The following is a 27,785-nucleotide window of genomic DNA, read 5'->3' as shown; positions in this document are numbered from 1 at the left end:
GTTTCAGGACGGCCAAGGTCTTCCGCAGTCAGCCCAAATCAGAAGCCGCGCATGACATCGGTAAAGGCACTGGTGATGAAATCCTGGCCCAAACGAAAGCCCCATACACGGAGACAAGAGACTAGCGAGGAAGGAAACGTCGAGCCTGGAGCTTCCCAGGAAAAGCTCTCATGTCACTCATATATAAAGAGGCTCTATAAATCAATGTGATAAAGACCAACAAAGTAATGGAAAATGGGCAGAGAACAAACAGCTCACAGAAACAGACACACAAAGGCTCTTAAACGTCGGAAAGGCGGCCGGCGGCCCTGAACAACAACATGGGGAGGAGAAGGGGGAGGAAGGAGAGGGGGCTACAAGGAACACCACCGAAGCCTGTGAGACTGGAAAGACGAAGCTGCGTGAAGGCCCACGGCGGGGCGGATTGCAGGAGAAAGGTGCTCTGACACCTTCTGCGGGGACGTTTTTGCAACATTTATAATATTTACACTCAACAGCTTCATTTCTAGGGATTTTCCCTGCAGATACGTGCACGTAAGTACCAGAGAACGTTTGCACAAGGGTATTGATTGCAGTTTTGTGTGCATTGGTCAAAGGCAGGAAGCAGGCTCCATGTCCGTCAGCAGAGCGGGTCCGCTAAATCGCGCGCATGCGCAGTGGGATTAGTATCAGGCAGCTGCTAAAAGGTACAGGCCAGCTTTGCGTGCAACCAAGTAAATGCAAAGTACCAAAGTGGGGTGCAGAACAGGCCATGCACTGTGCTGCCTGGGGGCACGGGGAATCCCAGGGCCATGCACTGCATTATCTGGGGGCACTGGAAATCCCAGGGGTATACATTGTGCTACCTGGAGACACAGAGAATCCCAGAGCCCTGCACTGCACTACCCGGGGACACGGGGAGCCCCAGGACCATGCATCATGTTGTTGGGGTTATGAGGAACCCCAGGGGCATGCACCGCATTACTGGGGTCATGGGGAGCCCCTCAGCGCTAGCGCCTCTGTAGAGAGTCATTTTGTTGGTTTGCTGGGGCAGCCATAACAGAACACCACAAACCGGGGGGCTTAAGTCCCCGGGATGGTATATTCGGTTGGGGTTCTGGGGGCTGGAAGTCTAAATCTGACGTATCAGCAGCGCCATGCTCCCTCCGGCGCTCTCGGCGAGGACCTTTTCAGCTTGGTCCAGCCACAGGGGCTGGGGTGGTCAGGGGCTTGTGCTTCCGGGGTCCCCTCTTGGCCTCCATCTTCCCGTGGCATTCCACGCCCCCCATGTCTCTTTTCTCCCCACTATTTGGTAAGGATGCTCTCATGGGATTGAGGGCCCACCCTAATCCAGGACAATCTCATGTAGACATCTGCAAAGACCCTTGTGCTAAATGAGGTCACATTTATAGGTTCTGAGTGGTCCTATCCTTTGGGGGCCACTGTTCAACCCACTGCAGTTGGGAACAGAGGTAGGAAAGATGTCTTGGCCCACTCTTTGGGATTTCAGACTGTGTCTCGGAATGACCCATGATCCGAATAAGCAGTTAGCAGTAGTGCCTGGTGTTGAGGACGTCTGGGCACCGTCCTCCAGGCGGGCCATCGCTGGCTGCTTCCCAATGGAGGAGGGGCACGCGGCCAGAACGGGGGAGTGACAGCGGAGTGCCCCGGAGCAGCGAGTCCCTTGGCTGAGCACTGCTCCTCCAGCACGGGGAGGGAGGCCATCTCTTTCCAAGTAGGTGTCTATTTGCATTGGATCTCTTATTTTTAATAATGCAAATATTCCTCACTGATTCAAACACTTCCCCATTTTAGGTTAAGTCACTCACCTCTTACTTTAGCTGACCTCTAGCCACCATACACACATGCCCACACATGCACGCACACACATGCACGCACGCACGCACACACACACGCATGCCCACACATGCATGCACACACGCCCACACATGCACACAGACATGCATGTGCACACACACAAGCACACACACGCATGCCCGCACGTGCCCGCACACACACATGCATGTGCACACACACAAGCACACACATGCATGCCCACGCAAACACACGCACATGTGCACATGCACACATACACACTGATGCTGCCGGTGGAAGCCACAGGTGGGAGGGCTGGGATGAGCGGGAGGGCTGGGATGAGCAGGCGGCCCGGGCGCCCCCTTCCCTCCCCAGTTGGCTCCAGGAAGAGCTGAGTCTGTTTCCTGCGCTGGACTCAACACCCCCCACCCCAGCTTCGCCTCACAAAGCGTTTCTTTTACCCTTGAGATACCAAGAATTTGCATGTTCCAAAAGCTCGGGTCAGTCAAATGCAAACTATTCTATGCAAACGTTTTGGGAACTATTTCGGTCACTTCTCCATTGTTGGGGGGTGGGTCTGCCGCAGTCTTCTGTTCCCACCTCGCCTCTCCCTCTCCTCCCTCCGCCCCGCTCCTCCCTCCCGGTCTCTCCAGCTGCCTGTGTGCCTTTGTGCATGAGCCCCTCCCCACATCCCAGAACCTGCAGACCCCAGGTCCGAAGGAGCACCCGGAAGCCTTGCGCCCCTTTTTCAGCCCCCTCAATGGGCGGTCTGGATGCAGAGGGACGCTTAGCAAAGTCTGCAGACACTGTGGCTGTCCCAGCTTTCGGGGCTGCCCTTAGCATCCGGCGGGCAGAGGCAGGGACGGTGCTCAGCATCTCCCACCGCACAGAACGGCCCCCAGTAAAGAATTCTCCTGGGTGGAGGGCTGCCCCCCCCCCGCCCCACTTCCTCCTCTGAGGAACCTGGGCGGGTGTTCTCGGCTCTTCTCCTTTCCACCTGCTCTGACTCTCCCTAGGGTCATTTGGAGACCCCATCACTGGGGCCCAAGACGGGGCGGGCTGCCGCAGCGCCGGTGCCCGGCTTCTCTGGGCTGGGGGGCCCTGGGACCCTGGCGTGGTTTCGCTTCCTGCAGCTGCCGCCTCTGGGGGTTCCCCTTAGAGCTCCGCAGTTGGACGTCCGGGTGGAATTCTGCTTGCGGGGGGTATGAGAGGAAGGGGCCCCCGGCGTGGAGGGTCGGGCCCCGGAGCCGGCAGGATGCGGAGGCCTGGAGGCGGGCCGCGTGGCTGGGGGCCCAGGGTACGCGTCCGGGAAAAGCTTCCGGGGAATGGAGAGTCTTGAGCCGAGCGGCTTTTGAAATACGTGCAAGTTCTCTCTGGTGTTACAAGATCAGTCGAGATCGGAAGCAGGATCCGGGGGAGTGGCCCCAGGTGACACCCGGGCCCAGCAGGCCAAGGGGCTGCAGAGCCGAGGGCAGGAGCCTGGGCGCCTCGTGGGGCTGCCCCTGGCCGGCTAACACTTCGCAGGTTCTTTCTTTCATTCAATTTCGTCAATTTGGAATTAAGTATTTTATTTATGAGTAGTATCCTTCAGAAGCTTAACACTCACTCGGGCCCTATCCTAACATGAGTACTTATTTGATGACCTTCAGAGTTATAGGACTCTATCGAGTGGTTCTTTTTTTAAATTTTAAATTTAAATTTTATTTTTTTATTCATCTCAGAGGTAGAGGTCAGTGATTCAGCAGCTGCATACAACACCCAGTGCTCATCACATCCCGTGCCCTCCTGAATGCCCATCCCCCACTCACCCGATCCCCTCCCCTCCCCTCCCCTCCCCTCCAGCGACCCTCAGTTGGTTCCCTAGACTTAACGTCTCTTACGGTTTGCCTCCCTCTCAATTTTCATCTTATTTATTCTCGATGGCCTTCTGCAAGCCCGTTCATGTTTTGTTTGCAATCGCCCACGGTGACAGGCCCAGGAGGGTCCCGTGGGAAGGTTTGGGGGTGTCACAGCCCTGGAATCTTTCGATGGGAACTTCTGTGGGAAAAGGGTCTTTGCAGGCGTAATTAATGGGAGGATCTCGACATGAGACCATCCCGGGTTGTCTGGGTGGGCCCTCAGTCTGGTAAGTGTGCCTACAGGGACACACAGGGACAGGCCCAGAGGCCGAAGTCGGGCTGTGCCGCCACAACCGCGGGACGGCTGCAGCCTCCGGACGCCTGGCAAGGCAGGAGGCCTCCTCCCCTACAGCCTCTGGAGGGAGCCCGGCGCGGGGACACCTTGATCGCAGGTGAGAGTGTGCACAGTCCCGCTGTTTGAAGCCACCGTGTGAACGAGAATCTGTTAGGGAACCTCGGGGACACCCGCCAAACCTGGGAGCGTGAGAACAAGGAAGATGCGTATTAGCGCACGGAGTGAGAATGTTCTGGCGAAATAGTTACTCGGGTTTGTTTGTTTTTTCATTAGAAAGCCATATTCACGCTGAGGGTTTATATATCTGTTCTGTCCTGGAGTACATCGCAAATCCGAGATAATCGTAGGGAGCGATCTGGCCCAGACAGACCAGCCTCTGGGTCCTTAACGGCTCCATCGTCAGCAAGCTCCCTCCCACGCCAGCGGCTCGGGCGTCCCCGCCAGCGGGACGGGCGGAATGAAGGAGGTGCCTCGGTCAGCTCGGGCGCCGTGAGAACAATTTACTTTTCACATTTCCGGAGGCGACAAGTCCGAGATCAGGGCGCCTCACCGGCGGCTTGTGGGGGCCTCTCTCCCTGGCTTGCAGACGGCTGCCTTCTCGCCGTGTCCTCACGCGGCCCAGAGAGAACCAGTCTCCTCTTGAAAGGACACTAATCCCATCCTGGGACCCACACTCATGACCTCATCTAAACCCAGATTCTTCCCAAAGATCCCCCAACCAAATATCGTCCCACGGGGTTAGGGCTTCGACATGTGAATTTGAGGAGGGGGACAAATTTCAGTCCATAGCAGAGGGCATGGCCCTGCTGTTTAAGGACGTTTCTGAAAGCTGCGCATAAGACATCTGCTTCAGATGTCGGCCAAAATTTAGGCACACGGCCACACCCAACTGCAAGAGAAGACGGGGAACGGACCTAGCTACGCCGAGGGCTTCCCGTCACAACGTGCTCGGGTAAGAGTTGGGATTCAGACTTCTTCCACGTTGCTTTGTCCTGACCGTGACGCCTCATGGTCCAGAATGGCTGCTTGAGAGACAGTCATCACCTCTGCATTCCAGCCAAGAAGGCATTCCTTACTCACTCAGAGCGTAGTGTGGGGGTGTCGTCTTTTATCTGCATACAATGTATCCAGCCAAAGCTGGGGTCCTTATTACTAGTGGGAAAGGATGGAAAGGGCGTTGGGGGAACGAGCAGTCTTTTCCACATCCACCGTCTGGTTGCCTCCAGGAGCTTAGCTCAGCCTGACGTACAGTGGCTCTCTCCTGTTCTGACATAACCGCGAAGTCCCCGCCACGTGCTCCCCAAGTGCCTGGGCTCGGCTTTCCTTCCCCTTTTCCTCGAAGAATCTGCCAGCAAACCGCAGGCGATCGTTAGCCTGGCATTGTCTGCTGAGCTGAGGCTGAGTGGTACCAGGTGTGGAATCGGGAAGCAGAGGCTGGCGGTTGCTTTCTGACCTCAAGTTAGCCTGCCGCCCATGCCAATGCCTGCCACCACCACCCCCCCCCGCCCCCCCCCCCACGCCCGGCCCATGCCTCCTCCAGTTTCAGAGTTTACAAGTCTGGCTCCCCTTAGACTTTCCACTCCGTACCCCTCCGTAAAGTTTCAGAGCTCTTTCTAACAAACCCCAGACGGAGGGACCGTTTTGCCCGGCAGCAAGTTCATCCCCCGGCCTTCTTGAGACATTTAACAGCCAAGGATTGCCCAGAGCGGGGACACCCGGGCTCAGGAGGACGGACACCCGGGCTCAGGAGGCGACAAGGCACGGGGGCAGGGAGGGACCATTGCCCTCAGCCATTTGTCTGCAGCCAGAGGTTTTCAGAGGGCTCAGCCTGACCTGTGGGCTCTCCCCTCCTTTATCTGCTCTGCGCTGGGGACCCCACCGTGTACTGCTGAAACCGTCCTGAGCCAGATGGGAAGATTGTCCTCGGTCTTCACGGCCTCCAGACGGGAGAGGTCCCTCCACGGGGCACACGCGGAGGGACATCGCCAGCGGGCACGTTACTTTGAGCTGTCAAGGCTGGGGCTGTAAGGCCCAGGCTTGAAAGGAGCCTCGCACATCCCTGGGGCCCTCCAGGTGTCATGGCCAAACCCTGCAGGAAAGCCCCACAGCTATAATAAGCTTTTTCATGACGGGTCTTGGGAGGAATTAGAAATGTAGTTTTTCAGGCGCTTACCCAATATCCATAAAAGGGGCACGCTGTGAGATTTGTGGCCCCCCTTTTAAAGGCACCGATTTCTATATTAAAACAATAAAATATGTCCAAGGGAGTGCTAGCCCTGCAGTGTTTTAGTGGCTCCTCCCCCCAGTTCAAAAAGCTCTACCACCGGAGGAAACCAAGGAGAATCTGCCCCTTGGCTTCTCGTCAGAACGTTCGAGGCTGTGTTTGGCCAGATGGAGAAGACGGGAAATTATTATGCATGTTCCCAAGGCGGGGAAGGAGCCTGGATCTTAGTGCTCCGCCGGGCAGTGTGCCTGCTTGAACCGGCTCAGCGTCACACGGGGGGCGGGGGGATGTGCTCGTCCTTGCCAGGCCCTGATGTAGAAATTCAAGTAGCCGCTATTACATTTCCAGCCCGTAAAATGAGACGCAAGGTGATGCTTGCACGGGGCTGCGGGGAGAGGCAGCCCCAGCACAACAGACCCCCCCCCCCCGTCCCTATCCACGTACCTGTGGATGGGACCTTAATTGGAAACAAGATCTTCGCAGATGGCCGGGTTAAGATGAAGCCATTAGAATGACCCTAATCCGATTTGATGTCCTAAGAGAAAGGGGACATTTGGACAGAGAGACATACACACACACAGAGGGACAATGGTGTGAAGGCAGGGAAAACACGCCACCCGCCAGGAGCTGCTGGGGCTCCCAGAGGCCGGAAAAGCCTGACCAGGGCCCTGGGAAGGACTTCTGGCCTCCAGCACTGCGACACCGAAATGTCAGTACCCAGACTGCCCAGCCTGTGGCCCTTTGTGACAGCGGACCCCGGACCCTTGCCTGCCCCAGCTGACGGGCCACGTGTTACTAGTTCCCTTCCAGTGCCCCGGCCCCCCATCCCCCTGCCGGCCCCAAGAGAGCCCGCCCTGGGGTCCTTCTCATGCCTGAGCCTCCTGGGTCCCTGCTGTGGGGTGAAGTTACTTCCTTGGCCCCACCCTGGGGCAGGGGAACAATTCGGAGCCCCTCCCTCTGCCCCCGCAGTGGCAGTGCTGTCTGCCAGCCTCGCCAACCTTGGAGACCACCCTTGGTGAGGGTGCTTGGGTCCTCCGGAACTCCTAACACCCCAGTCCCCGCCAAAGCCCCCCTCCTCTCCCACCCTGCTCCCCGCTACGCCGATCCTGGCTCCTTTCTGAGTGTGCTTATCTTGGGGGGCACGGACAGAGGCCAGGAGCCTGCTGGCTTGTTTTTGGGGAGGCCAGGGGTGCATCGGTGACTGCCCCCAGGACCCTCTGATCTATCAGCCATGGGTTACGGAGGCTGGGACCCAGGGGCCTGTTCCTCGCCTTGCCCAGTGGGACTGCCCTGGTCTCCACAGTCAGACCGTCCTTCCCATGACTTCCCTAACAGAGGATGGGGACTCCCAGGCCTCTGTGTCCCCAGCAGCCGTCACAGTCGCTCCCGCTTAGAACTGGAGGGTAGGGCCCTAGCTTGGGCCCAGCCTCTGGAGGCCCCTCCTCCGCACAGGCCAGGTGGGTGCCCAGTTCGGGGCCCTGGTCCCTCTTCCCAAACCCCTGCCCTGACCACTGGCCTCTGCCTGGGCCCCTCAGGCGTCTGCCCCCTCTCCGGAGGTAGGGGCGGGCGCAGACGTGCCTGCAGAGGTGAGTGCTCTGGGGTGGGAGCTGGCTGGGCCGGGACAGTGGCCTGCCCCGCACCCTGGCTTCCAACCCCCGACTCCCAGGGTGGTTTGGGTTTCCCACACTGAGGAGTAACCCAACCCCCGGCCAGAGAGGTCAGCCCTGGAAACTGGCTCACAGCTGTACCTGCCAGCATGGGCCATGCCGTCCAGGCCCTCCTCCCGGGGCACGGGGCCCCTGCGCCTGGCCTGGCCTCCTGGCCGGAGGTGCTCAGGCGCTCTAGGGGGTGGGGAGGGGGTGGGGGGGCGGCTCCCTGCAGGCCAGGTGCAGGGCAGCCAGGCTCTGAGGCTATAACTTCCGAGGCCCAAATGGAAAGAGTGACCTCTGAGCCAACAGAGTCATCGGTGGCCTTGGCTGTCCAGCCTGGGGACCTCCAGCAGCCTTTGTGGGGCGAGCACACGAGCGCTGGCCAGGGACAGGATGACAGACTGCAGGGTCCTGGAGACTCTTCAGGGTAAGGACACGTGCCAGGATGCCGGGGGCCAGCTCCCAGTGGGGGTAGAGGGCCAAGATGGGTGGGGAGGGATGGGGCTGTCCCTGCAGGCAGCGAGCGGGACGGGGCAGGGGGACCCCCGGGCCCGACCATGGTGTGGCAGTGTCCCAAGCATTCGGGCCGGACACTGGAGATCGCAAGGTGGGAGGAGGAGGGGGACGAGGTGCCGGCCTCAGCTCTGGGAGGCCGGGGCCCCTGTGTGCCCTCTGACCCTCTGAGCGGCCGAGGGCTCCGTCCTTTTCAGTCTCCGTCCCTGTGAGCTCAGGAGTCCCTCTGGATGAAGTCTCGGGGGAGCCCCCCTCGGCCCGTGGCTCCTGCTCCGGGCACAGGTGCGTGCCCCTGTCCCTGCACGAAGGCCCCACCCCGTTGCCTCTCCTCAGGGGGCTCCCCCGAGATGCAGACGGCATGAAGCAGGCGTGTGAACTGGCCGAAGCCGCTTTGGGCAGGCCCAGCTCCCAGGGCGTCTGTGGCCCCAGGATGTCGAGCAGCGGCAGCCCAGAGACCCGCACGACCTCACTGTCTGATCGGAGCGGTGGGAAGACCGCCCGTGTCGGTGAGCAGACACCCTGACCTGCTCCGTGGCCCCGGGATCCCGACGGTCTGTCCCGTGGGCGCTCCGGCCACCACGGGGTCTCCCAAGGCGGGAGCACCGGCCACCAGGACACCCGACCCGTGCCAGACGCTCTCCTCGGGTCCCGCCCCGACATGTACCTGCCCACATGTCTTCAATACCCTTCGTTCACCCAGAAGGGTCCTCCCTGACGTTCCTCGCGCTCACGGAAGCGCGGCTGATCCCACCAGGAGACGCTGGCCCGCAGCCCTACGGTCACTGGCGCGGCCGCAGGGCTGAAGGCGGCGGGTCAGCGGGCCCCTGGGCCCTCCAGGAAGGGTTCTGTGACGCCGGCACGGGTTCTTGTCCTGGGCAGCCGACAAACGCCCATCTGGAGCAGCAGGAAGGTTCGAGAAATGCCGGCAAAGATCTGGCGGTCATTATCGCTGGTCTCCGTCTCCCCCGTGGAGGGTGTGGGGTCTCTCCCCAGCTCTGCCTGCCTCTCTGTCCTCGGCCTCTCTCCGAGATGTGAGCGAGGCTCCAGGAAGCGGAGCGACCGGACCTGAGCTAGCCCCGGGGGCCGGAAGCGCCCCTGCTCCCCGCCAGGTGATCGAGGGACCCGCCAGGACCGTCAGGGCTGCGTGGCTCGGAGGCTGGCCCGGTGCGGGGCTGGGGACCCCACAGACACGCGACGCGGTGGGCAAGTTATTCCCGGCAGGCTTCGGGGAGAGGCGCCGGCTGCGGGGTCAGCAGAGCCCGGTGTGATGGCCTTTGACGCTCGAGAAGGGGACTCATGGGCAGGAGGCCGTGAACCGCAGACAGACTCCCGAGAGACTTCTCAGACAAGGTCGCTAACGGACCCCTACTGGTGTGAGCAGGCCGCGAGGAGGCCTGTGGGGCTGGAGCCCCTGCGACAGCCTGAGTGGGGGCCACAGGTGCGCGGAGCAGGGCCGTGGGAGAGGGGACCGTAGCCCTGTGTGTTAGTGGTGGGGCAGCAGGTCCCCTGACAGCTGGCAGGTGGGTATGAGGGAAAGCACCGGGGCCCGTGGCCCTCGGGCTTTCGGTGGTGTTTGTTGGAAGGGCACATTGTGGGTTGAGCGAGTTCAGAGCCAGAGACCGTTGGAATGGTGACCGTGTCCACTGGGGAGACCTTGTCCACAAAATGTCCAGGTGGGGCTTTTGGAATGGAGTGGGCCAGATGGTGGTCCACAGCGGGGAGAGGGTCAGAGTCCGTCCCCCTGAACACAGGACGGGGTGTCCGCAGGCACCAGGAGGGCGTGGCGACGGACCCCGAGGGAGCCAGACCCCGCCCGAGGGGCCGGGAGGACCGCTCCACGAGCTGTCTGGAGACATGGGCTTGGGACTGTCCATCCTTGGGGGCAGTGCCGGTCCCGTGGCCAGGAGGACATCTGGTCGTGGTGGCTTCAAGCCTCCAGCTGGACTTAAAGGGAGCCTCTGCCCCTGTACCACGACTCCTGCCTTTCGGTCAAGCTGTGTCCATGGCAGCCCCCGGCTTTCTATTTCATATGCAGAGAAGCTTGTGACAAAGGGACAGACGCACGGGTTCCAGCCCGGGAAGGACTCTCGTCTCTGAGCTGTGCCACGAAGCACTCTCATGGGTGACACGTGGGGAGCCTGAGGCATGATCCCGGGACATGGGGTGGCCACGGGCGTGTCCTCCGGGTCCTGGTGCTCACAGCTGGACATGAGGACACCAAGGCAGGACAGGACTGCCAGCCTGGGGAGCGGCTACGACGGTCCCGCCCAGGTGGCGGCACCAGGACCCGCACCCCGGCCCGCGCGGCCCCCAGTGCCCATCGCACGCCCCTCCCCGCTCTCACCCTGATCTTCAGTATTTCTCACGCCCTAGCCTGACCCAAGCTGGGACACTTTTGACGACAGACGAGCAGGGTCCTCCCCCCCAGGAGCGGGTTTGAACGCGGGCAGCTCACGTCGCAGCCATGGTGTCTTGGAAGCTTGGGGGCAGAAGGACCGGGATGATCACAAGCCGCCCAAGTCACAGGGCAAACACGGAGGGTCTGGGGGCAGCACAGGCGCCCTGGCTGGCCGCCGATGAGCCAGGGAAGGGTCAGCCCTGTGATCTGCACGAAGGCGAGTCCCACGGACTTAACTGCGCTCAGGGGAGGTTTGGGCGAGGGGTGCGCTGAGGCGGGAGGAGAGAGCCCTGGGGTGCTGGCGGGCAGGACAGGGCACAGTGCTCCCCCATTAACACCTTCCGGCCCCAGGGAGACAGACTAGGAAGTGCCCGGGGCAGGCCGTTGTTTCTCAGAACAGACCCTTCTCCCATTTCTGCCGGAGCGCCCCGCCCAACCTCCGTTCCACGCATGCATGGCCCGGGGCCCAGGCCAGGGGCCAGAGTGCAGGGGGTTCTCTGCCGAGAGCTGGGAGCTTCTTGGAGAACACCCGGCCCAGCCTCTCCCTTTTCTCTAGAAAGCAAGGCCCAGGGCGTGGTCCAGGGTTGCCCAGAGACACAAGGCCGGTGTAAGGAAGGACTGTGACCTTCTCAGCCCACCGCATGGGCCCTGCAGGACCCAACAGACTCTGGTTCGAGACGGGCCGCGCCTGTAATGCAGGGGTGTGTTAGTCTGGGCCGCCCCAGAAGCTGCCCCCAAGCCGGGGTTTGGTTTGGGGGAACCCCCGTGAGAGCAGGCACAGGGCAGAAGGCTGGGGAGGCCGGGAGAGCCGTGGATGGCTGTGTCTGACCCGAAGTGACGGGGAGGCGGGAGGGCGCGGCAAGGTCCGGCCAGGCCCCAGGAAGGCCTCCAGGCTTGCGTGGGGGTGCGGGGTCTCCCAGGAGTGTTGCCTCCACGCTCCACCCGTGAGCTGCCCTCAGCAAGTGGGTTCTCGGGACAGGGTCTCAGCGAGGCCACCAGGACCTGCGGCCCCTCAGCTCCCTGGAGACGGAGGCTTCTCTCACAGCCTCAGGCAGTGCCTTAAAAATCCACCACTGTGGCCCTGCACCGGGGTTTGTGGTTCGGTGCCTCGGTGACACTGTGTAAGGACGCAGAGTAGATGCCCACACCTCTACCAGCGCTCTGTCGTTTCAGGGCCTTGCCCGGTGCAAGAGCCACAGCCCTAGAGGGGGCACAGCCAGCCTGCGGCGTCATAGTCATTGTTACTCGGTGACACTGGTGCCGTGCCGCGCCGTGCCCTCGGCTGGCATCACTGCCTGGTCCCTGAGGTCGTCTGGGTTTGTGGCCCCTGGGTTTGTCAGCTGGTTCTCTGCTGGCTCTCTAGGGTTTTGGACAGCACCTGACACAGAGTACGTGCTCACTGAATGATGGATGGATGCATGGACGGATGGACGGGTGGGGGATGGGGGGTGGATGGGGGATGGGTGGGTGGGAGGGTGGGTGGATGATGGATGGGTGGACGGATGGGGGATGGATGGAAGAATGGAAGGATGGTTGGGGGGACAGACGGACGGACGGATGGGTGGATGGACAAACCCTGAAGACAATGTGGGTCACCTACTTTCTCCTCGGACTGCGACCTCTCATCTGCTGTGACTCAGTCCCAACTGCTCCCTGCCCGCCAGGCCCTAAACGTCCAGTCCTGCGCCGTGGCCCGCTAACAGGGACGCGAGAGCTGGGTGTCCTGCCAAGAGTGTGCGCCCTGCCTCACCTCCTGTCTGGCTCACCCGCCCTGGGCCACAGGCAAAAGCCTCTGTGTCGCTTTTTAATGGTCTGCTTTGTCTGCCTGGCTTTGCGCTAGCAGCCGGCCGGCCTGGCTGCCGAGCGGCCGCGGCGGTCATTAAGGCAGCGGGTCGCCCGCAGAGCTGGATGGCTTCCTGCTGCCCTGGGGACCAGCCGGAGCCTGCCGCCTGCCCGGTCCTGAGAGGAGGTGCTGCTGGGGGCGCGGGAGCCACACGGAGCTGCATTTTCAGTGGTTTTGCTCAGCATCCCCTTCGCTGCAAATTCAAACCAACCGTGTCACTGCCCAGGTGGCCCGGGTCCCCCGGGGTGGGGCGGGGGGCATGGCTTCCCTGCCCGCCTGTCTTGGGGTGCCTGCTCCCTTTCCACAGGCTTCCCCACTGTCACTCCTGGCAATGTCACGGGGAGGCCCGCTCTCTGTGTCCCCTGGCATGGCCCTGGGACAGGGACCCTGAAACGCCGGGGTCCTGGGGAGCGGCCGCACCTTCCCAGCTGTTTCCCATGACTCCCGGGTCCGGACCTGCAGCGGGGCAGGAGTGGGGCGGCTTCAGGCAGGGGCGCTGCGGTCCGGTGCAGAGGCCCGCCCCCCGGGACGGCGCAGTGCTAGCCCCCCATCCTGCTGCGGGTGCTGTCCTGAGCTCCTTACCTGTCTGAGTCACTCCGAGGGCAGGGCCTGCAATCCAGAGGTGCGGGGATGTTAGGCAACTTGTCCAGGGTCACGCAGGAGCTGGACTGGAAGCCGACAAGCACGGTGATAGGATAGTCAGGGAGGACTGCTCGGGGGCGGTGACAGAGCAGAGAGGCCTGCAGCCTCTAAGCTCCTCTCCATCGAGAGAGCTCGGACCTCCGCTGCTCAATAGGGGCGGGTCCACGGAAGGGCCCCAGCTTGTCTGAGCAGGGACAGCATGGAGACATCCCATTCCGAGGTGACAGCCCCACCGGGCTACAAGGGGAGACTGCACTGGACGAGCCCAAGGACACGAGCTCCTCCTGGGGCTCTCCTGGACATCCTCTTCCCAAGGGCAACTTGGCCGCCTCCACTGCCGGCCATCCCTGGCCCTGGCTCTGGCTGGGCCATGCTGCTGCGTCCAGCGTTCAGGTGCTGGAGCCCACGGAGCGGACGGCCCACCTCAGGCCACCCCCAGCGAAAGGTCTGCCCCCTCCGAAGCCCTCTGCACGTGGAGAGGGCAGGTGGTCCTGCTACGCTGCCCACACAGAACAGAGCGAACTCCGGCCGTCAGCTTCTCCTGCCCAGAGGGACCAGCGTCCACGCCTCCTGTGCGTGTCCACAAGCGTCCAAGCCACTGAGCCTCCGGCTTTGTGTGCAAGTGCGGAGATGGTCACGACCACGGGCCACCAACGCAGGGCCTAAAACAATCAAATCTGGGCGCCTGGGTGGCTCAGTGGGTTAAGCCTCTGCCTTCGGCTCGGGTCATGATCTCAGGGTCCTGGGATCGAGCCCTGCATCGGGTTCTCTGCTCAGCAGGGAGCCTACTTCTGCCTTTCTCTGCCTGCCTCTGCCTACTTGTGATCTCTGTCTGTCAAATAAATAAATAAAATCTTAAAAAAACAAAAAACAAAAAACAATCGAAATCTGTTCCCGGACCTCCTGGAGGCCAGAAGTCTGAGAGCAAAGCATCAGGGCTGCGCTCCCTCCGCGGCTCTGAGGGAAGGTCCTCCCTGCCTCCTCCCGCGTCTGGTGGCCGTCAGCGTCCCCCGCGGGGGTCACACTGATCCGGGTCCTTGCTGACCGCGTGGCCCCTCTGTGCGGGCTGCTGTCCTGGGAGGGCACGTGTGAAGGGGCACGGCCCGGGAGCCCCACCAGCTGTGCCGTGGGTGCACGGGGTGGGGGCGGGACTCTGGCTTCCTCTGTCCACCAGGGTAGGGCGCAGGTACCCCGACCTCCCCACCCTGCGGAGATGAGGCCGGCCGGAGACCCAGTGGTGTGTGCCCAGCAGCGTCCCCGTCTGACTGCTGCCCTCGTGGCACCCCGTAGGTCTTCGGGGTTCTCCCTCCGCACAGGGACACGTCACGTGGTTTCTGGCTGGGCCAGGACTTCAGCAGGTTAGAAGCAGAGGGAGACAGAAACGTCCCCATGCCCATGGCTCGGCAGGGCTTCGGGTCGCTTTCACGGTCCCCGTGGTCCCCGTGCTTCCAACGTGTGAACCGGCCCCCACCTCACCTCGGTGTCTCCCCTCCCTCTTGGCACAGCCGTGTGTGCACGTGTGCATGTGCACACATGTGTTTCTGCATGCGTGTGTGCGTGTGTGTGTGTGTAAGGCGTGGCTCCCGAATCCAGCAGGCCCCACTCCACCCGGGCAGCTGTGAGGCTCCCAAATCTTCTCCATACAGCCTGGGGGGAGGGGCGCATGCCCAGATACACAGGCGTGCACACACCTCACATGTGCACACGGGGACACACGCATCACACACACACACACACACACACACACACACACACACGGCTAGGTGGTCTTAGTGAACAGCTCCCCCCGACCAGGGTCCCACAGTCGGACAGGGGTCCTGCCATCCACGCCGCGGGCTGCTCTGGGTAGGGCACCATGAGGTGTATGTGTGGGGGCCCCCCAAAGTGTCAGGAGGTCTCGGCACCCCCCTGGGGCCCCCGCACCCTGTGCCAGTACCGTGTAGACAGTGTGGAGTACCACGGTGCTCACGGAGCCCCGGGAGCTGGGGGGGCCTTAAGAGCCCCTCTCAGCCCCCCACCTGGCCTTCTCTACCGATGGGTCCTCGAGGAAGCCAGCACCTCGGGCTCTGGACTTGCCCTGCCTCCTCACGGGCCTGGAGCGGTGAGTCCCCACACACCCTGACGTCAGCCTGGCCTTCCGGACAGGAAACCCGGAGCCGGCATCCGGAGAGCCCGTCCACGGGCCGGGCCACTGCCGTACCGGGAACGCTGCGTCTCTGGATGAGGGGGGCTGAGATGGCTCCCTCCGCCCCACGAAGCCCTCGGAGCAGCCCCCTCCCCTCCTCTCCCCTCCCCTCCCCTCCCCTCCCCTCCCCTCCCTCAATGGGCAGCAAACATTCTGGTTTTGCCAGAGGAACCACCCCCAGCAAGGGCAGAGCTGGGGTGACCTGGTCCCTCCCCCTCCCCGGGGACCAAGGTTGGGTCTGCATCAGGCCAGGCAGGGCAGGGAGCCACCCCACCCATCCCCCAATTTTGAATCAGGCTTCAAGCAGGCGCTCAACTAAGGTCCTGGCCCCTGAGGGTCCTTTGGGAACCAACACCTGGGGGTGTGGCCCGCATCCGTGCCCGGCTCCGTTGTCCACGGGAACTCACAGGGCCTCGCTGGGCACAGACCCGTGTTCGGAGCCCACCCTGTTCTCTTGGGAAGTGCCCGCTTTGAGGATCGGGGACAGGTGGATGTGAATGTCCTCTCCGGGCTGTTTGTAAGCACGGACCCGAGCGGAGGGAGCGGGCACTTAGAGGAGCGGGTTCAGGCCCTGGATCTTCTGGCTCCTGGTGGCCGCTTCTCTGTAACCACACGGGGGGGACTCCGGGCCCCTCTGACCTTGATGCCCAGCAGCACCCCATCAGCCCGCAGGCTGGGCTCTAAGGTTTCCTGGGCTCTGCCCGGGCGGACCTCAGGGGAGGTCCTCAGGTCTGCTGGGGGGAGGCTCAGGCCGCTGCTTTGCGAGCAAGGTCCCCGGTTTTGTAGGGCGTCTGGGGCCTGGATCCCAGCGGCACGTCTGCTCACCGGCTGGTCAGCTCAACGTGGAGCCTCCGTTTCCTTTTCTGCAACGTGTCAGTTACACGCGCACCGGCGTACAGCTCTGGTTGGGTGCTCGGCGGACGGCAGGTGCGGACAATAAAACCCCAGCCGTACAGTAATACGGGAAAACGTTCAGAACAAAAGCAGAAATGACCTTCGGCTCTATCACCATCAGACATCAGTTCTGAAAAATTCCAGAGTCTTCTCTTCCAGCTTACCTCACATCATAGAACATGATTACAAATTGGGAGCCTACTGCTGTCCTTTGTAACTGTCCTTTAGGAAATCTGGATTGTCCTCAGATTCTTCCGATCATAGATTTGTAACAACTGTCGTTAATAAGTCATAAAAGAACGTGTGCGTTTGCAAGGTAATTTCCTGAGGCTAAATTTTCAGTTGAAATCCATGGACGCCTTTATGTCCCCTGCCCGCTTTTAAATGCCGGTCTGTCCCCCGCTCCCAGGCCCAGCGTGTGGCACTGTGGTCACCAGAGAGTGGGCGCTGGGCCAGGAAGGGTCGAGCTCAAGCTCGGGGAGTTCTTTTGGAATTGCCGCCCGCCCCCCACACCAGTGTGCTGGGTCCCTGCGCTGCCTGCCTGCGGTGCTGTCCTTGCTGGGAGAAGGCACGTGGGACACGGAAGGAGCCACATCTGGACACGTGAGCCTGGAGCCCCGGGCATGAGACAGCAGGGAGGGGGCCGGAGCTGGGAGGGCAGAGTCTGGTGGTCCTGGGTGCACGAGCCTGGTCCTTGGCCATGCCACCTGGATGGGGATTCAAGGAGGGTGTTCGTGGCACAGACACCCCGGAGCCCCGGCCCTATCCCCAGCCACCCTGTCTCTGTGGGAAGTCTCCAGCTCCTGGCCTCTGTCCTGAGTTCCCCCGGCGTCTTCTGGGTCAGGAAAGCTGTCCCCAGAGCTGTGCACAGTGATGCACGCAGAGACGGGTCACTGCGTGTAGACAGACCCAGGAGAGCCCCGGGGACCGGGAGTGCTTCCTTCTACTCTCACAAAACGACCCAGGGCCGCCAACAGCCGGGGAGGAGGGCCCGACCTGTGCCCAGAGCTTCACCTCTTTCCAGTGTGACAGTGTCCAAACATACACAAAGCAGGACAGCCGCGGTCCTCCCGGGGTCTGGCGCACGCGCGTGCACGGCCTCTCCTCCAGCCTCAGCCCCGTGGGCCATTGCACTGACCACCGTCAGGCCCCTTGGTGCCGGCTGCAGGACCAGCGACTGCACGCTGGTTTGTGGGACAGAGGATGACCCCCCCTCGGCGTTGGCGTGTCGGGTCTCTTCCAGTTCCTGTCCTGGAAACGCCCTCCCTCTGCTGCTTTCGTGCCAAGGTGTATTCAGGAATCCAGGTCCGGAGCCCCTCGTTCGGGTGTCCCTTGTCATCAGTGATGACCTTCCACGCCTCCATCCCCTTCCTCCAGGATTCCCTCCAGTGAGCATCTCGGTCTGAAGCCTCCATCACACGCCGGCGCCCCGGCCCAGGCGCGGCGGCCAGCCCCAGCAGGGGCACAGACGGTGGAGCCCCGTCCCTCCCCCGAGACCCACGCGGGACTGCAGGCGCCCCGAGCCTCTGCCCTGGTCTGCACCTCTGGCCCCTCGGAGCTGCAGAGCCTGCCCGAGAAGGCGGCCTGAGTCATCGTGTCGTGAGGGCTGGAGAGACGCTGGGCCTCCCCGTCCCATTGCTGGTTCTAGGTTGACTTGCTGGCGCTGTTTTGTGCAGAAGAGCCTTCTCTGCTGTCCCCTCAGGCTCTTTGGTTACCCCCGGAAGGGGGTTCACATTACAGGAAGATGGGGTCACGCGGAATCCATTTCCTTTTGCCCCTCGGTTACCGGTTCTGGAGAAAGGGATCCCGACGAAAACCTCCTCCAACGGAGCAAGCGAGGTTAAAGATTTTCTTCTTCTTAATCTCTTGTTGGGGGCCACAGGGTTGCATACACTAAACGTGTTTGGTCAGGTATGGCCGCGGCTCCCCGGGGTCCCGCCGGGGAGACACCCGTCCTGCGGCCGGTGGCGGGGCCTCGAGCAGCTCTGACACTTTCCTTCTTGCTGGCACGAGACGGGTCTCAGGTCCACCATGTCTGCGTCTGACCCGTGAGCTTTTTAAAAGGGGGACAAGGTGTCAGAGACCCAAATGCAGGTACTTGGTGCTGGGTTTTGCCGTCGTTGCTTCCTGTCTGTCTGGTGCGGGAACCAGTGCTAGGAAATGTTTTTACAGCACGAGGCTACATTAACACTTTCAGTTCAAATTTAGGATTGCGGGTTCATACGTCACCGATCTGATTCTGATTCCTATACATCTCCTCTCACACCGATAACGGGTTCCTCCAACACTCGTTTAATTACTTACAGGCATTATCTTAGGAAATACACAAAATTCCAAATAATGATGTCAGATTTCATTCTAACAGTAAGATTTATTGGATGATATTTATAAATTCTTTATTGATTTTTGTCCTTAAAAAAATCCCATTAAAAACATTCTAAATACTGTGTTCTAAAGTCCTTTGAAATCAATCTTCTCTTTGGTTTTGTTACAAACTTAATATAAATTTATAGAAATTGGTGGGGTATTTTTGGTAAGGATACTTTCTTTTTCAGTTTAAGTTTATTTTTTGAATATGAAAACATTTACTTAGTTCTGAAGTCAAACCTTGTGACATCACAGGGAATCTCTGTCCTGGTCTCTGGGCCCCCACCCCACCCCCTGGGGCTGCTGGACCCCTCCTCATTCCCCACGTGACAAGAGCTCTGGGAGCATCTTCTGTCCTAATGAGGTGACTCGGGGGGCTCCTGGATGGCTCCTGGGTGGGGGCTGGTCTCCAGAAAGAGCAGCGGTGACTGGACGCTGGGAAATTTTAGGTCCCACCAGGTATCCAGGGAGGGGGAGGGGCTGGGAAGGGAGTCGGTGAGCCGTTCCTGGCCTGCGCGAGGAAGTCCCATAAATCCCAACAGGACGGGGTCCCGAGAGCTTCCGGCTGGGGGCACACGTCCACACGGAGAGGGTGACACACCCCAACTCCATGGGACGGAAGCTCCTGTGTCTGGGACCCTCCCGGACCCGCCCCCCACGTGTCTCCATCTGGCTGTTGACCTGAAACCTTTATCACATCTTTATTACACAACGAACCCACAAACCTATTTCCTTGAGATCTGTGAGTCGCTCTCGCAGACTCGTCCAGCTGAGGCAGGGTCATGAAGCTCTGATTGGTCGCCGGCGGTAGGCACTGGGGGGTCTGCTGGGACCTGATTCTCGTGTTGGCATCTGAAGTCAGGGGTGTAGGGGGCAGGGTGTTGTGGGACCGAGGCCCCGTCTGTGGGATCTGATGCTGTCTCCACGCAGACGGTGCCAGAATGGAGTTAAATCGTAGGACATCCAGCTGGGGTTGTGCAGAATTGCTTGCCGTGGGGACCAGAGCCCCCCCATTTGGTGACAGAGTGTCAGAAGCAAAGTGTTCGGCGTGCGTGGTAAGGGAGATAGAAGGGTGGGGTGGCTTTTCTTTTCTTTCTTAAGATTTTATTTATTGAGATTGAGATTGAGAGAGATCACAAGCTGAGCAGAGAGCCCAGTGCGGGGCCGGATCCCAGGACCCTGAGATCATGACCTGAGCCGAAGGCAGACGCTCCACCGACTGAGCCCCCCACTGCCCCTGGGGTGTCTTTTCGACACAAACACTATAGCAAACTGGGAACAGTGAAGTTTCACTGCCCTCCCTGACTCTGCCCACCATGCCCCCAAATCACCATCTTTACTAGTTTCTGATTTATCATTCCATGGCTTTGATTTTTTGCAAATATAAGTTAATACATAATAGTCATACTTCTACCTTTTCTCAGACAAAAGCCAGCGCACACCACACACTGCATCTACTTTATCCTCTTCGCCAGTGTGTCTGGAAACTGGAGGGAGAGGGAGGACGGGCCTGGAGGGGGCAGGAGAGTTTTGTGCACTCGGTGGCGAGCGCAGGAGGCTGGGGCTTCTAGGGAAGGGGGGGTAGGCGGGTGGAGGGCCGGGCGGGGAGGGGTCCAGGCTGTGGTCCCAGCCCCATCCCAGCCAGCCTGAAAACCTCCCCCTTTCGATCAGTTTCCTCATCCGTCGTGTGGGATCGCGGGATGGCGGACGGGACTGAATTGGGTCCCGCCCCCCAGTTCGTGTATACTTGGAACATCACGTCGTGACTTTACGTGGAAATAGGGTCTTTGCAAATGGAACCCAGTTAAGAGGAGATCATAAGGCATTTGGGTGTGCCCTAGCCCTGATGGCTGGTGCCTTTGTGAGAAAAGGACACGCAGACACACAAGGAGAAGGCCATGTGACAGAGCCTGGGGTGATGGGACACAGCCACGGAACACGGAGGTGTCCGGGGAACCAGCTGCAGCTGGGACAGGCAGGCAGGACCCGCCCTGGAGCCTTCCGGGGAGCACAGTCCCGCCGACACCAGGGGCTCAGGCTCTGGCCTCCAGAGGAGAGAGGGAGGTGTGTGGGTTACGCCCTGGAACGTGGCCCTGAGTGCCAGCAGCCTGGGCCCGTGACAGAGACGGGCTCCTGTCTGAGGTCACTTTCTGCTCGGGACCCAGAGGACTCCTCCCCATTAAGTGGCTTGTGGGTGGCGGAAACAGGCGTCCAGGGCCCTGCACCCATGTATACCACCCCGGGTACAATCACCTCCCTCGATGCTCGTAATCACTCAAGTGAGAACAGCGGCCGTAAGCAGACATTAAAAGATTCTCAATTACACTGCATCTCCCGGGCAAAACTACATTTCCATAAACACTGCAGAAGCGGCTTGGAGAACGGGGCTGGTGGGGGCAGCCTGCACACCGGGAGCGTCCGGAGCTCAGGTCCCTCTCCATGGGTGTGGTGGGACCTGCCCTCGGGGCGCCCCGTCGCCCCAGCCCCAGCAGTTTGAAGCCGGACTCGCCTTGTCTCCACCACCTCCCGCGGCTCTCCCCACCGACGCACCCGTGTCCTCTCCATCTGTGCGTCCCTCTGAGTCCGCCCCGAGACCGCTTCAGACACTCCGCCGTCGGCTCATCCAGTGACCGGCACCATCACCGCCGCCTGGCGCTAGCCCGGGCTCCATCACGCACCTGCCCTCCACGGCCACTGCTCCCGACACGTTGGTCAGCCACCCCCAGGCCGAGGCCAGGCACTGTCACCCAGCTGCACGGGCCATCTGTCCGTGGAGAGTCACAGAATTAGGACGGACAAAGTCGGTGTCTGTCGCCTGCCTGGCCCGTCTCATCGCTGTCAGCGGAGGAGCTGGAGGGAGGAAGGTCCCTTTTCCCGTCTGTCCGACGCTACCTCCTGCGCTACGGCTCTGGGAGGGCCTGGGGGGAGGCAGGCTGCAGCGGGGGGTCGGAGAACACCGCAGAAACGGCTGTCCTGTTCTGGGCTCCCCCAGGCGCGGACATCTCCTGCCCCCGCCTGCTCCTGGGCGGGAGGGCCCTGAGCGGCCCTTGTGCCATTTGCCCACACAGGGACGATCTGCTCTCCTGTGCTAGCTCCACCTCAGACGTCCCTGGGCCGGGGTGGGTGGTCAGGGGAAGGGAGACAGGTGGGGGTACACGTCTAGAGGATAAGCAGCCCCCTGCCCCACTGGAGGGGCTCACCAACATGCTGAGGTTGTCACCATGTTTGTGGGAATTCTTGGGAGGAGGAACTCACGGTTTGCAAATATTTCATGCTGCTCTCAATCCCGGATCCCAATTCTGTGATTAGGGTCCCTTCTAGTGGCTTGCAAAGATCTTTCAGGAAACAGTTGGACCAGCCTAGACGGGCACTTTCAGAGGCAACGCAGGGGTGGGGGGGTCTGCACATGTATCTGCCCAAACCTGAGATCCCCTCCCCCACTTTTCAGAGCCAGTACCCTCTCACTGGTTTGCTCCCCATGACCGTCTCCAGATCCCCGTTTCAATATGTTGAGAATTAACGTTGCTCAGTAGCATTGAGGATTCCTTTCGGTTGCAACTGACAGGACCCCCAGCCAAGCTCATTTCAGAAAAGAAGAGTTTGCTGATTGACTTAACTGGAAAGTGTAGGAGGTAGCTACCTTCAGGCACAGCTGCATCTAGGCGCTGGCAAGACAACCCTGGGCACCATCTTAATTCAGACTCTAAACTTGATTTCACTGAGGTTGGCTTTGCTCCCAGGCAAACATGGCCTGGGAGCTCGAGGCCTAGGGGGTCCTCAGAACTCCCAGCTTGGAGGATCAGGGTCATTCTAGAAAAATCCCGGGCAGGGTTCGGATTGTGTGGACTTGGGTCCCATGGCCGTCACTGAGCTGGTTTCTGTGGGTGGGGGAGCGCCACTCTCTCGTTGGCTGGTCTCGGGTCGTGGGACCCCAGGCAGATCCCGTGACCACGCTGGGGACCGTTAGGTGTCCCACCAACAACAGAAGCCGTTGTGAGGGCACGACGGGGTGAGAAGGCTTCACTGAAGGAAGGCAAAGAGGGACAAAGAAGACGTTGTGCTGGGGCAGGTGAAAGCCACAGCCCCCGGCAGCCCGGGAACGGCTGCCGACATCACTTCAGAGGAGCTTGACTTTAGGGACCTCACACCCCAGGGGCTCCTACTCTCGTGCCCGGGGTTCCCACAGAGCTCACGGTGCTAGGCGCGCAGGAGGGGCTCCGCACATGTTTGGGGTGTCGAGGCATCCAGGGGGCGCATGCCACCCGCAGACCACGGACCCCTCCTGCCTCGTACCCCCAGGCTGTAGCGCTCACCCTGGCGGAGGGTCCGTGTCTGTGCGTGGGACAGTGGCAGGAGACAGAGGGGTGTGCCAGGGTCTGCACTCAAAGCGCCATCCCTGCCCCTGATGCTAGGGTACAGCGCCCTTTGGGGGCCTGGCCCGGAGAACCCCCTCCCTCCAGCCCCGCACCCGGGTTACCTAAAGTGCTTTCCCCTTGCACTCACATCAGCTGCTGGTCAGGATGCGCAGGCATTTGACGCTAATGGAAAATCTGCCTTGTGACTCGCGGAGTGGCCTGAGTGATTCGGCGTGTGACGGTGAGGGGGGCCTCTCCCCAGGGAGGGCTGGGAGGGGGCCCTCTCAGCCCTGCCGTGCCCACAAGGTTGGCCTCCGGGCGCCAGGACGAGGACGGACACAGAAGGTTGGGGCAGGCAGGCCTCCCTGTGCCCAGCTTAAAGGGGGGTCAGCGCTCAGCTGGCCCGGCTCGGCTGGGTGGGAACGGCTCCAGGATTCCAGGCGTTTGCAAAGGCAGCAGCTGCAGGGACAGCCTGGGGCCTCAGCGCTCCGGCCCTACCCCAAAGCCCCCTTCCCCTAAGCCAGCCCGTCTTCCGATCAGCTGCTTGCAAAGCCCCCAGGCAGGAGGCGTGCAGGAGGCGTGGAGAGAGTCGAGGAGGGAAATATGGTTCTTAGCCGGCAGACCCTCCACAAACCCTGAAAGCGAGGGCTTCCTTCTTTGCAGATCTGCTGTGTTTCTGCGTTTCCAGAGGCCTGGCTGGGGCTGGAAATAGAAATGCATTGCGTGCATTCATTCACTTAGCAAATATTTACCAAGCACCTCCCATGGGCCAGGCCTGGGCCAGACGCGGCTTCCTCCTCCGTGTGTCAGTGAGCAAAGCAGACAAACGCGTGCCTTCACAGAATCAGTGCCCGAGTGTGGGAAGACAGGGAAAAAAAGCCAAAAGAGGATAAAGGATTAAAGGAGTCAATCAAGAGGTGCTAAGGGCTACGTGAAAATCCGGGCAGGCAGAAGGGGGATGGCCGGGAGCAGGCGGTCCCCCTTCTGCGGGTGCCGGTCCGAACGAGGCAGTGCGGGGCCGTGAGCGGAGGGCCCGCGTCGTCCGTGAGGGTGGCCAGGCCCTCCTTAGTGGCCGCGGGGAGTACAGATGGTGGCGAGGCGGCAGGGACGCTGGTGGGAGGCCGCCATGTGACGCAGGGGAGCCGTGGGCAGATCCGGGGTGTGTTCCGAGGACGGAGCCAGCGGGGTTTCCCGGGAACGGGGAGAACTTGGATCAGGCCTGCAGCACTTCCGTGGGGTATGCCGTGGGGGTGGAAGGCAGGGAGGGCCGGGGCTCAGCCTACCGGAAACTGGCAGAGCCGGTCTCCCAAGCCTGGAGGGCTGCAGGGAGGCATCGGGGTTCCCGCTGACGGTTTGCTCTGGGGAACGATATATTTAGCTCAGGGACCTGGGCCGCATTGACGCAACGTTTACCAAGCACCAGCCCTGCACCCCCTGCAGAACCGGCCCCCAGCTGCGGGGAGGGGTACGGCCCCCCGACACCTGGGGCAGGCTGGGCTGGGCCCCTCAGAGCCGCGTCCGGGATCCCGACGGCCACGTGGGGACGGGGTCTGAAAGGGACGTGGCCGGGGAGGTCAGCGTCTTGTAATGCAGCAAGAAATGACAAGGTGAGGCGCCCCTCTCTGCAGCCACCCTCCGCGGGGGCTGCACCCCCCAGGGGCAGAGTGTGTGCATGCGAGTGTCGTATGGGCATGTTACACAGGTCTCCTGTATTTGTGAGTGTTGCACGTGCGCACGGCTGTCTGTGTATCTGTGTGTGCGGGTTTGTACTGGGTTAAAAAGTGACCGAGTGGGGCGCCTGGGTGGCTCAGTGGGTTGAGTCGCTGCCTTCCGCTCAGGTCATGATATCAGGGTCCTGGGATCGAGCCCCGCCTCGGGCTCTTTGCTCGGCCAGGAGCCTGTTTCCTCCTCTCTCTCTCTCTGCCTGCCTCTCTGCCTACTTGTGATCTCTGTCTGTCAAATAAATAAATAACATCTTTTAAAAAAAAAAAAAGTGACCGAGTGCAGTCATGCAGAAAGAATCCAAGGTCAGCAAGGGCTCGGCCGTGCGAACCTGCAACGCGTGGGCCCGGGTCCTCGGGAGGACGGCAGCAGAGTGCGGGCTGCGGCAGGGCTGGGCTCGGACACGTGGTGGGGTGCTGACCTGCCCCCACGGCCCCCCACCCCGGGCTCCCGGCCCCATGGCCCTGCAGTGGGCAGAGAAGTGACTCACTGGCTGGGACCGGGGTGGAGAAGGGAGACCCAAGGGGGTTGGAGGGCAGGAAGAGGAAGCACACGTTGTCTGGGTTGTGGGGACACCAGGAGCAGGAGGGACCCTGTGGGGAGGCCACTTCCCCTACACAGCCTGGTGGGACCCTGGGAAATAAGTCACCCACATAAGAGGGGTGAGCTGTGAGCCCCGGAGTGTCCGCGGGAGTGTGACCTGTGCTCCACGGTTTGGGGCGGCCCAGGGATGCAGCGGCAGTCGGTGGGAACCGTGGCTACAAGGCGGGTTCCAAGCTGTCCTGGCCAGCTCAGATCTCCTGTGGTCTGGCAGCCTCCCTCTGTGCGGGCAGCCAGTCTGATGGCGGCAGGAAGGATGCCAGATCATGGGTGTAGAGCGTCACGAGCAAAGTCAGAGCTGAAATGGATGCTGAGCTGACAGCAGATCGCAGCGCGCCAGCGGATAGCTCGGGACGCGCTGGGCAGGGGCTTCCCATGATTCCAGCGGGGGGACTTCATTGTCACGGCCACCAGCCCCTCCTCCTCCATCACCTTCCGCATCATCACGTCCTGCACCATCACGTCCTCCATCATGTCCTCCATCACCTCCGCCATCACCTCCGCCATCACCTCCTCCATCACCTCTGCCATCATCACCTCTGCCATCTCCTCCTCCTCCATCACCTCCTCTGCCGTCACCTCCTCCTCCAACACCTCCTCTGCCATCACCTCCTCCTCCTCCATCACCTCCTCCATCACCTCCACTATCACCTCCTCCTTCACCCTTATGATCACTGTCTAATTGCTACTGTTTGGGGGCAATGACTGGACACTTGTTCACTCCATAAACTTTCTCATCCCAGACCTCACCCCCCTCTACCCTGCCTCCACCGTGCCCCGAGAAGCCGCCCATCCGGTAGGTGACTTTGCCCACTGACTCCCTCACCCTCTGGCTTCCAGCTGGGGCTTCCTGCCCGGGACTTCGCGTGGAGCAGAAGGGAGGGGTACTCGTTCTTCACCAGGCTGTGGGAGCACGGATCCCACGGGCTGGTCTTTCCTGAGACCACGGCCCTGGCTCTGGGGACCACCGTCCTACCCGCCCTCCTCCGGCCTGGGGGTGGTCGTCGCAGCTTCTTCTGTCACAGGCCCCTCGATGCCTCAGCTGTTCTCGTGGTTCCCCCAACGCCGACAGCAGCGCTGACAGTGCTCTTTTCGTTAACAAATCTCTTTGCCCCCCCATAGGTGGGCCGTCTGGTTCCTGTCCTGTTCTGAGAGATGCCAGTCTCGTGGCGTGCCCGGCACAGCACACACGTCCTGGAGGGGCCCAGCAGCACCTGTACAAAACCCCCATTAAAGCATTTGGCAGCACCTGTGCCTGCGCCATCTGGGCCGAGGTCAGGGACACGGGCTGCCCCGAGGAGCCCCGGGGGGCCTACGAGACAGCAAGGGCCTCGGCCAGACAGAGCCCCGCTCCAAGAGCTGGGGTGGCGAGCAGGTTCGAGGGAGCCTGTTGGAATCAGGCCTGGCAGCGATGGGGATTTGCCCACGACCGGAGGGGAGATCCAAAGTGGCCCCTGGACCCTGCATTGGCTCCCCCCGGGGTGCCGGGAGGCTCTGCTGGGCGGGGGAGGCAGGGAAAGACAGACCCCTCTTCCCGGGGACTACCACGTCCTCTCCAAACAGCCGTGGTGGGGGCGGGGCGGGGGCGGAAGTTCGGAGCTGCCTAAGCCTCTCTCTGCGACTTCCCTTCCTGCCTGGCTTCCCCCTTTGCCCCCCCTGCCCCGCCCTGTTTTCCCCTCCCCCCCCTTCTCCACCAGGGCTCTGCCGTCAGCTGCTCATGACCTTCCCAAGAGGCCAAGCCCTTGGCCCAGGGCTGCCAGACCCGTGCTCAGCCTCTCCTGTCCCCTGGACTCTGGATGGGCGCCCTGAGCGCACTGCCCAGCCCAGGCCGTCTGAGGCTCTGCGGGGAAGCACGCTGTTTCCACGGGTGGGACTTCGTCGCCTCTCTGGGCCTGGCCTCCACCGGTTGTCCTCATCCCCAAGCCTCGGGGAAACGGACTTACCAGAGAGGGGCCTCTGGCTCCTGCGGGAGGTGCCGTCTCAGGACAGGCTGAAGGTTGGCCGCACGGGACAGGTCACGCCACAGAGCCCATGCAGCCGGGAGGGGGCCTGGCCCACGGGTCGGGGCTCCGCGTCCCTCCCTCTGGTTTCCAGGCTTCATCCCCGGCCCACGTGGCCCCAGTCGATGCCTTCCAGATCCGTGCCTCGATGGGACCACAGTGATAGCCACTATGATTCCCCACAAGGCTCCGGCCTCTCCATCCTCCCTCTCCCCGTCGCTGGTGACATTAGTGACATCAACAGCCGAAAGTCCCAGCACCTGCTGGACACCAGACCTGCGAGGGCACCCTCCTCCCGCCAACGGACGCTTTACAATGAATGCCCCCGGGGGGCTCCGCTGACCCCTCCCCGGAGCCCCCGGACCCGAGCATCGTGCTGTCAGATGCCAGTGAGGGCTCAGGGCAC

This window comes from Martes martes (genome assembly GCF_963455335.1).
Source record: "Martes martes genome assembly, chromosome: 1".
Classification (NCBI taxonomy): Eukaryota; Metazoa; Chordata; class Mammalia; order Carnivora; family Mustelidae; genus Martes; species Martes martes.
This window is presented reverse-complemented; position numbering follows the sequence as displayed.